This window comes from Sapajus apella, unplaced genomic scaffold (assembly GCF_009761245.1).
Source record: "Sapajus apella isolate SASKATOON/1434 unplaced genomic scaffold, GSC_monkey_1.0 scaffold130, whole genome shotgun sequence".
Taxonomy (NCBI): Eukaryota; Metazoa; Chordata; class Mammalia; order Primates; family Cebidae; genus Sapajus; species Sapajus apella.
In genome coordinates this window covers 3,724,712-3,733,444 of record NW_022437070.1, presented here as the reverse complement: position 1 = coordinate 3,733,444, position 8,733 = coordinate 3,724,712, and positions in this window count along the sequence as shown.

The following is an 8,733-nucleotide window of genomic DNA, read 5'->3' as shown; positions in this document are numbered from 1 at the left end:
GCTGGGATTACAGGCACGCGCCACCATGCCCAGCTAATGTTTTGTATTTTTAGTAGAGACGGGGTTTCACCATGTTGACCAGGATGGTCTCGATCTCTTGACCTCGTGATCCACCCGCCTCGGCCTCCCAAAGTGCTGGGATTACAGGCTTGAGCCACCGCGCCCGGCCTTCAAAATATTTTTTTATCCAAAGTTGACTGAATCCGTGGAGGCAGAATCCCTTGGACACAAAGGGCCAAATATAATTACACATTCTTTCTCTGCCCCTCCACACCCTCTCCCCACCCCACCTTTTTTTTTTTTTTTGAGACAGAGTCTTGCTCTGTGACCCAGGCTGGAGTGCAGTGGTGTGATCTCAGCTCACTGCAAGCTCTGCCTCCTGGGTTTAAGTGATTCTCCTGCCTCAGCCTCCCAAGTAGCTGGGATTACAGGCATGTGCCATCATGACTGGCTAATATTTGTATTTTTAGTAGTGACAGGATTTTGGCATGTTGGCCAGGCTGGTCTCGAATTCCTGACCTCAAGTGATCCACCCGCCTCGGCATCCCAAATTGCTGGAATTACAGATGTGAGCCACCACGCCCCGCCTTCTCTGCCCCTTTGAAATGTAGATAAATCCTCTCCTGGCCTCTTGCCAGCATGAAAACCCAGCAATGTCTTTTTCAAGGACCTGGGAATTATTCCTTAGAAATCATCAAAGGAGATAGTACCCCTATCTCCCAGTCTCTGTGGGAGGGTAGGAGCCCCACTTTGATAATTGACGATCAGCAAACTCAGATGGCCCAATCACAGAGAAAAACATTTGCAGCTTCGGGAATAACTCCAAGTGACGGGCACATCCCATCGGCCCACTCTCCCTGTTGTCCGCCCATATTTTTCCATTAATTCACCTAGGGCTTAGACACTCCATTTGTTTCAGTGGAGTTAAGTTCAGTCTCTCTCCCTATTGCCATCACCTTGAATAAATTCTCCCTTGCCTGTGCAATTTTTCTTTGACAGCAGACACCCAGCCACTGTGGACACTCACCAGGCTATGCCCTCGCTTACCTTCATCTTGCCAAATCCCTCCCCTTCCATCAGGCATCACTTCCCAGAGCCTGTTTTGCATCCAAATTATTCCTCCTTCCTGATTCTCCAGTTCCTGCCCCAGGCTCTCAGTGGGGGGGGTCTATCCAGACTGGGGCAGGGTTGTGCTCAGGACCTCTGGAGAGTAAAGTCTTGCCAGGAAGGAGGATGGGTTTGCTGAACCCCCGTGGAAGGTGGAGGCACTGGAGGTCTTCACAGCAGTTGTCAGTTTCAGGGATTGAGGCTTCCAGGGTAGGCAGACCAGTCTGGTGAGTATGTGAGCATGTGAGTGATGTGTGCACTTTTGATTCTGGTATCCTTCAAGTACTTTCGGAGACTTTGAAGTGTCAGTTCCCCGCACCTTATGGGAGCTTCCATCTGGCTATCCTCATCTGCCTGGTGTCTGAGTGTCTGTTGAATGCCTTAGAATGTTCTCAAGGATCTTCTGTTGCATTCCATCAGTTTTCACGTATAGTTCCATTTCCAATCATGTTTGCAAACATCTGGCCTCTCAAAAAAGTTTTCCGTATTTTATTTTCATAAGCACTTTATTAAATGTGTGTATCTTCTAGGCTTTGTGGCCTAAACAGTTGAGAAGTATTTAGTATTTCTTGCCTTATTTGACATGACTCCATTAATCAAATATATCATAATTGTAATGTGTTTTAGATGTTACTTCCTTTTTTTATTATTTATTTTTTTCTTTTATAAAGATGGGGTTTCACTATGATGGTCAGGTGGGTCTCGAACTCCTGACCTCAGGTGATCCACCTACCTCAGCCTCCCAAAGTGCTAGGATTACAGGCGTGAGCCACCACACCCGGCCTTAGATGTTATTTCCTAAGTAATGTGGGATATCACTTGCTTCCAATCTTCATGTTCTGCGTAAATGTTCTTCCATACATTATCAAAATTGTGAAATTTTTTTTTGGAACTCTAGTCATTACCTTGTCAAAAATTGAATCATGCAGATTGTATGCCAATATGTTATTTTGTTATTTTTATTTTTTTGAAACCGAGTCTCACTCTGTTGCCCAGGCTGGAGTGCAGTGGCGCCATCTTGGCTCACTGGAACCCGAGCCTCCCAGGTTCAAGTGATTCTCCTGCTTCAGCATCCTGAGTAGCTGGGATCACAGGTGCCTGCCACTGTGCCCGGCTAATTTTTCTATTTTTAGTAGAGACAGAGTTTCACCATGTTGGCCAGGCTGGTCTCAAACTCCTGACATCAGATGATCCACCCACCTCAGCCTCCCAAAGTGCTGGGATTACAGGCATGAGCCACCATACCTGGCCTATTTTTGTTTTGTTTTGTTTTGAGAGAGAGTCTCATTCTGTTGCCAGGCTGGAGTGCAGTGTCGTGATCTTGACTCACTGCAACCTCCACCTCTCGAGTTCAATTGATTCTCCTGCCTCAGCCTCCTGAGTAGCTGGGATCACAGGCATCTGCCACCATGCCCAGCTAATTTTTGTATTTTTAGGAGAGACAGGGTTTCACCACATTGGCCAGGCTGGTCTAGAACTCCTGGCCTCAGGTTATCCACCTGCCTTGGTCTCCCAAAGAGCTGGGATTACAGGCATGAGCCACCAAACCAGCCTCTTTCTTTTCTTTCTTTTTTTTGAGACAGAGTCTTGTTCTGTCTCCAGGCTGGAGTGCAGTGGCGCAATCTCGGCTCACTACAACCTCCACCTCCTGGGTTCAAGTGATTCTCCTGCCTCAGCCTCCCAAGTAACTGGGACTACAGGTGCGTGCCACCATGCCCAGCTAATTTCTGTATTTTTAGTAGAGGCAGGGTTTCACCATGTTTGCCAGGATGGTCTTGATCTCTTGATCGAGATCTGCCCTCATGATCTGCCCACCTCGCCCTCCCAAAGGGCGGGGATTACAGGTGTGAGCCACCATGCCTGGCCCACCTTCTCATTTTTAAATAATGTGTGATAACTGTGCTCACCTGTGTGTTGCAGGCTGGGCTCTCCTGGGAGGCAGATTGTGAGGCTGAGATTAGCGTGCAGGACCTTGGGATCAACAGCTGCGTAAGGGAGGGAAAGGAAACTGGATTGAGCAGAGGGAGAGTTTGGGTCCTGATTAAGTCAAACCAAGGGTTCAGTGCGCCCCAGGGAGAGGTCTGGCACTGGGCTTGTGGGTTCTGCTCAGCTGAGGCAATGCCCAAGGGGCTGACATCAGACACAGAGGTCAGAGTCCTTCATTCCTGAAGAGATTTTGGTGGCAAATCACAGCATCCACCACACTCTACACATTTCTTTGCTTTAGTGTATTTTTCTCCACCTCTTTGAAATAAAGATTCATTACAGAATCCTTCGAGATGAAACAAAGTTACCTGATCTGGTCATTTATTCCTCAGTTGAAAAAACTGATGTGAAACAACTTTTCTGTCTACTGTTACTGTCTTTTAGAAGTTAAATGCTCTTTTTTTTTTTTTACGACAGGGTCTCATTCTGTTGCCTAGGCTGGAGTGCAGTGGCGTGGTCTTAGCTTACCTCTGCCTCCCAGGTTCAAGTGATTCTTAGGTTTCAGCTTCCAGAGTAGCTGGGATTACAGGTGTGTGACACCATGCCCAGCTAATCTTTGTATTTTAGTAGAGACGGAGTTTCACCATGTTGGCCAGGCTGGTCTCAAACTCTTGACCTCAAGTGATCCACTGGCTTTGGCCTCTCAAAGCATTGAGATAACAGGCGTGAGCCACTGCACCCAGCCTAAATGCTCCTGTTAAGGTGAATAATTTTTAAGAGTTTAAATTTAAGGGTTTAATATTTAAATATTCACATTTAAAGAGTTTAATATTTAAATTAGGTGGCTGGGTACCTGGATTGACAAAAAGAGCATGGAATTAAGGGATTCATTTATTCTCCATTTTTCCTGTCTTCCAGTTATTTCTTGAAATGTTCTTTCCTGGCTAACAAATAAGTGGAAGGAGTAAATCCGTGTTCTGCTCAATCATTAATGGATCTGTGCTACATTCTGCAAAATTAGCCGTTGTGGAATTGTTTTCCCTCTGCGACTTTATCTCAAAAATTCATTCAATGATCCATTTTGTTTCATAATAGCTTTCCATTTGCTGCTCCTAATTATTTGTCTTGATGGATGTCAAATAAGGTTAATATTTTATTTTAGAATTTTAACATCTTACAATGATATGTAGGTAATGAATCATTGAATTTTAATAATAGTTTATTTTTATACTGATGAAATTTCTAAAGCAGTAATAAACAAGTACTATCATAATATAATTAACAGACTTGCATAATACTCTTTAATTTCAACCCACACACATTCTTTGTGGATTAATAATGGTAACTGGGTATTAGTTATTATAGAGTGATTCGTGCCAAGTGAAAGAAATGATTTATTTATTTATGACGGAGTTTCACTCTTGTCACCCAGGCTGGAGTGCAATGTTGTGATCTCGGCTCACTGCAACCGCCACCTCTCAGGTTCAAGTGATTCTCCTGCCTCAGTCTCCTGAATAGCTGGGATTACAGGCACCTGCCACCACACTTGGCTAATTTTTTGTGTTTTTAGTAGAAACGGGGTTTCACCATGTTGGCCAGGCTGGTCTCAAACTCCTGACCTCAGGTGATCCACCTGCCTCGGCCTCCTAAAGTGCTGGGATTACAGGTGTGAACCACCACACCTGGCCAGGACTTGTAGATTTCAATATAGAATATTAAAATAGAATATAGAGTTCAACAATTCCAATCTGGTAAAGAATTAGATGAAAATATGAACTGCAATATGAAATACTGAATACAGTCAATGTGCTGACACTATTAGGGACTTAAAAAATGTTCTGCATATCAGGTGGAAAAGCAGCTCATTGTTTAGAAGTACAAGCTATTTTAAATGACATAAAATCAACACATTTTTCCATTTCAAAATCAACGTCTCAGTATGTGGAAGTAGAAAGGTAGCTACCAACCCTGTTGGAACAAGACACTTTTACTGCCATCTGCTGGAACATAGTTGCAATAATTGTAAATCACTTTTGCAACCAGCAATGGAATACACAATACACAATACTTTTCAAAAAGTTGTTTTCAAAATAGTAAAGATTAAAAAAAAATAGTAAAAATGTCTGTGATATGAATAGCACCTCCTTAGGTGTTGTGCTGTTGTGCAATGCCCAACATGAGCAACTGTACATGGGGACAGTAGAATCATGGCATCTGCAAAATAAAATCCATTTTACTTTTTTCTTTCCAATCTTTATGCTTTTTTCTTTTTTTTTTTTTTTTGCCATATTGTATAGACTAGAACCCCAAGTACCTGACTGAATAGTATTAATAGGAGTAAACATGCTTGTCTTGCTACTGATATTGTTATACAGTTGTGTGTGTGGCTTTTTGTTTGTTTTTTCCCTCCACTCCCCTTGTGTGTGTGTTTTTTGAGACAGGGTCTCACTCTCTTAACCAAGGCTGCAGTGCACTGGCATGATCATGGGTCACTGTAGCTTCAACCTGCTGGGATTAAGTGATCCTCCTTCCTCAGCCTCTTGAGTAGCCGGGACCACAGTTGGGTGCCACTATGCCTGAGTAATCTTTTCCCTCCCATCCCCTCCCTGCCCTTCCCTTCCTTTTTTTGTGTGAGACAGAGTCTCACTCTGTTGCCTAGGCTGGAGTGCAGCAATCCTGACCCACTGCAACTTCTGCCTCCCAGGTGCAAGCGATTCTCACGCCTCAGCTTCCCAAGTGGCTGGGACTACAGGTGCATGCCATCACACTCCACTAGTTTTTGTATTTTTAGCAGAGACAGGGTTTCGCCATGTTGCCAGGCTGGTTGCAAACTCCTGGCCTTAAGTGATCTACCCACCTCAGCCTCCCAAAGTGCTGGGATTACAGACATGAGCCACCGTGCCTGACCTAATTTTTTATTTCTTATAGAGATGGAGTCTCACTATTTTGCCCAGGCTGGTCTCAAACTCCTGGGCTCAAGTGATCCTCCTGCCTCAGCCTCTCAAAGTGCTAGGATTACAGGTGTCAGCCACCATGACCAGCTCTATATAGTCTGAATAACCTCTCTGCTCATACTCCTCAGGGTCTATGCCATCCTACCAAGGCTTTCCCTTTCTCACCTCTACAGAGGCAAAACATCAGTGCCATGGGCAGTGGGCCCTCTTCCCAGCCATGTGGACTCAATGATTCAGGGCCAGCACCTAAGCCAGATACCCAACTGAATTACTCAGGCCCTAGCTGCTCATCAGGGCAGATAGGCCGAGGTCAAGAGCCATATCCTGGGGACATAGGTAGATGGATCAGGAAGCTGAAGGTCAAGTAACCATTAGATACCTCCTAAACCCTCTGACCACAGCCAGTTTTACTACACATCTCTCAGGAAGTCTACTCCAGAAAGGACTGTTTCATCTGTACTTGGTTCCTGATGATATCTTTTGAATCATTAAGTTTGGTTTTGGGTAAAATTGTATACGTTTACTTTGATAGTTCTTCCAGGCCGGGCATGGTGGCTCACGCCTGTAATCCCAGCACTTTGGGAGGCCGAGGCAGGTGGATCACGAGGTCAAGAAATCGAGACCATCCTGGTCAACATGGTGAAACCCCATCTCTACTAAAAATACAAAAAATTAGCTGGGCATGGTGGCACGTGCCTGTAATCCCAGCTACTCAGGAGGCTGAGGCAGGAGAATTGCCTGAACCCAGGAGGCGGAGGTTGCGGTGAGCCGAGATCGCGCCATTGCACTCCAGCCTGGGTAACAAGCGAAACCCCTTCTAAAAAAAAAAAAAAAAAAAGATAGTTCTTCCAGTTGTCTCAACACATCAGGCAACAGTGAAGAAGCAGATAATTTGTTGGGTAAACTCATGAGAAAAAGAGATGTGAGATCCACACGGATGACCTGAATTCCCCTGAGTTTGAGCAGTCTCAAGATAATTCGTAGTTGAAACAGGCTGGTAGCTTTCCCTTTTTCTTTTTTTAAAATTTCAATTCAATTTTATTTATTTTTGTTTACTTATTTATTGATTGATTTTTGAGTTAGGGTCTCACTCTGTCACCCAGGCTGGAGTGCAGTGGTACAATCACAGCTCACAACAGCCTCGAATTGCTGGGCTCCAGGGATCCTCCCACCTCAGCCTCCCGAGTATCTGAGACCACAGGCATGCACCACCACATACCTGGCTAATTTTTGTATTTTTTGTAGAGACAGGGTTTCACCATGTTGCCCGCCTCAGGCTGGTCTCGAACTCCTGACCTCAGGTGATCTACCCGTCTCGGCCTCCCAAAATACTGAGATTACAGGCGTGAGGCACCACGCCCAGTCTAACAGAAAAATATTTTTTAAATAATAGTAAATATGTACTGGACATCCCACAGAGTGATCAAACACTTTCTTTGGTAGCATTTGTATAGTTTCTAATACAGCTTTAAAATATGTTAAGAGTCTCACCAAGGCTCTAAACAAAAGGTGAGAGGTGAATATTTTCAATCAACTTGAAACAAGCAATGTTTCGCAGATTAACTTTGAAATATAAGATGACATGGGGCTGGGTGCCATGGTTCATGCCTGTAATCCCAGCATTTGGGAGGCTGAGGCAGGAGGATTGCTTGAGCCCAGGAGCTTGAGGAAAAAAGAAGAAAAAGATAACCTGGAATAGTTGAGAAACGTGGTATCATTAAAATAAAGGCAATTTTTCTAAATTTTATTGTAAAAAAATTGAAAGGAGTGAAACTGTTGAAAAATTAGCTTATTGGCTGGGCGCAGTGGCTCACACCTGTAATCCCAGCACTTCAGGAAGCTGAGGCGGGCACATTACCTGAGGTCAGGAGTTCAAGACTAGCCGGCTAACATGGCGAAACCCTGTCTTTACTAAAAATACAAAAATTAGCTAGGCATGGTGGCAGGCACCTGTAATCCCAGCTATATGGGAGGCTGAGGCAAGAGGATTGCTTGAACCCAGGAGGCGGAGGTTGCAGTGAGCCAAGATCATGCCACAGCACTCCAGTCTAGGCGATAGAGTAAGACTCTGTCTCAAAAAACAAAACAAAACAAAACAAAAAATTAGTTCATTGATCATCCAGATCAAAATTGGTAACATTTGCCATATTTGCTTATTCTGTCTATCTTCTGTGTCAGCTTCTGGTGCATAGGAAATCACAAGCAAAATGTAGGGGCTTAAAACATCAAGAATTTTACCTTCTCCAAATTCTGTGGGTCTCCTGGGTTGTTCTTCTGCTATGGGTTGGCTTGACTGATTTCTGCTGGACTCTCTCATGTGCATGTGATCAGCTGGAGAGTTGGGTGGTGGCTGGCTGACCTAGAATGGTCTCACTCACAAGACTGGTAATTGGCTGGCTGTCAGGCAGACTTCAGTTCTCCTCCACATGGCTAGCTTGAGCTTTATCACATGGGAGTTGCAATGTTCCAAAGGGGAGCAAAAAAAAAGAGCAACCCCTAATGAATAGGTGCCTTTCACACCTTTGCTTAAGTCATGTTTGCTAATGTCTCATGTACTGTTGGCCAGGCCAAGTCACTAGGCTACCCCAGAATCAGTGCAGAAGAGCACTAACAAAAGGTATGTATAGAGGGAGGGGAATAATTTGTGGTTAGTCTGTCTGTCTACCTATCTTCTATCCATCCATCCATCCATTTATCATCATTATCATCTCTATTATCTATGATTTGTCTATTTTTTTTTTTTTTT